The sequence below is a fragment of the Hibiscus syriacus genome, unplaced genomic scaffold (assembly GCF_006381635.1).
Source record: "Hibiscus syriacus cultivar Baekdansim isolate YM2019G1 unplaced genomic scaffold, ASM638163v2 tig00111027_pilon, whole genome shotgun sequence".
Classification (NCBI taxonomy): domain Eukaryota; kingdom Viridiplantae; phylum Streptophyta; class Magnoliopsida; order Malvales; family Malvaceae; genus Hibiscus; species Hibiscus syriacus.
This window is the reverse complement of record NW_024062960.1, coordinates 465,706-467,646: the sequence shown is the minus strand read 5'-3', so window position 1 is coordinate 467,646 and position 1,941 is coordinate 465,706. Positions and strand designations below refer to the sequence as shown.

The 1,941-nt window shown below is 33.1% G+C and overlaps 1 long non-coding RNA gene across 1 annotated transcript; it reads left to right on the top strand.

Annotated features, from left to right (window-relative positions):
* Window positions 1–230: 230 nt before the first annotated feature.
* LOC120151059 lies at window positions 231–945 on the top strand. The gene is made up of 2 exons (XR_005518587.1): window positions 231–479; window positions 583–945. It is a non-coding gene; the product is annotated as an uncharacterized LOC120151059 (long non-coding RNA).
* The last annotated feature ends 996 nt before the right edge of the window (window positions 946–1,941 follow it).

Genomic DNA, 1,941 nt, shown 5'->3' with positions numbered 1-1,941 from the left:
GACAGAGCACAAAAGTTTTATAGATAAAGGGGCATTAATGTAAGTTTAAATTTTTATTGGGGCCAGTAGAATTTTATTTTTTAATGGCCATGTGATTCATAATATGTTTTACTGTTTTCCCCCATAGAATAAAGCCGATGACATTAATTATATTTATATTATCTTATTAAGCTGCAAAGCTGTATATAAATATGTGTATGCAAGCAGCTATGTAGCACAACACAAGCAAATCAAATAAATTTAGTTGAGAGCTAACAACAAATGGCTGTTCCTTCTACACCCACAAACATCGTGCTTGATAAAGAGTGGCGACACTTTAATGTTGGTTTCATCGACCTATGAAGGCTTTCCTAACGTGATTAAGAGTGGTGCATCGCCCTCTGAATTCCTGCAAAATACAGAGCTCAGTGTTATTGCATATTGTGTATGCTATCGGAAATATAGCCACGTTGGTCGTTGTTTGGACTGCTAATAACGAAGTAAATATTATTATCTCGCTTGTTAATTATATACTAATTTTTTGTAACACTTTATTCTTGTTTATTTTGTCGCATATAAAATGAGCTCATTTATCAATGACAGGTAGCTACCTCGATCCTTCCTGCTGGCACTCTGTTATTTGGAAAGGTATCTGGAGCAAACTTCAACGCGACGGTGCCAACGATTCGTACACCAACAGCTACGGTTGGATATACAATTCAGCGGTAGATATCAAATCAGATGGTGATGCTCAAACCTTAACCGCCTCAATCTCTGTTGTTCCACCAAAATAAACTAGCTTTGCTTAATTACCCTTTGCATAATTAGGCAATCCCTGATGTGGTGGTGAGGCTGTCAAAACTAAATAAATAGTACAGTTTTTCAATTATGTGTGTTTAGTTCTCTTTTACTTGTAATAATTTGACAGCCAACAATAAAAGATTGCCACTTGCTCTAGCTTTTCAATTATGTGTTTAGTTTGTCTCTTTTACTTATAATAATTTCAAAACATAAGCATATCTCTTTACTGAAAACATCGAATCTTCGTTCAAAGCAATCCAGAATAATCTAAAATTGTAATAAAGAACGGATATATTGAATTCAAGATTTTACAACTTAACATTCCTTGTAATATGTAATTAAATCATAAATCCAAAGGTCACAATTCTATATCCGAATCGTTCCTCAGTCTCCATATCCCCAAACACTGCTTTATCCCGTAACATTAAGCGCAACTTCACTAAGTAGAACATTTCCTCCACGGTTAACACTTATCTTTAAAAAAAGTGTCCATTCTTGTTAACCATATCGTCATGGGGTGGTCACCACTACAATTAGTCATTTACTTTTTAAAAAATCATGTCAAAGAGACATCAAAAACAAAAAATACACACGCCTATAATTGATAAAGAAGCCTTCCAAGGTAAATTCCATCATTCGAAAACCTTAGACCAGAACAGATTAGTAACCACAGGTCACAAAAAGGTGATCTAGACTCTTTGATTCGTTTGGTAAGAATCCCTGAACTCCAAAAGTGAAGTTAGGGTTCATGGATGATTATTCTATGCTTGGATTTTGATTTTCAGTGTATTGATTTCTTGTTTTTTTTTTTTTTGTGATTATATGTTTTATAAGATAATGATTTGGCTGGGACCTCCAAAGAATGCAAGGTTGGGGCAATGGAAGGGACTGATGGCTTAGGTAAGATTCTTACATCTCTGACTGATTTATTTTCAAAAAGTATTCATATAAAATGATTCGTAAATATTAAGTGATCGATATAATTTTTAAGTAAAAGTGTTATTTATCATATTTAAGTTGATTTGTTGAAACTAGATCGAGTTGAGACTTGTTAAAACAATGAATGTTAAAATATAAAAACTTGAATTTAGTATATCAGTATTCATTACAATTTGGATTAATGAACTCAATTGCAAATGATGATGTAAAGGGATAATTGTT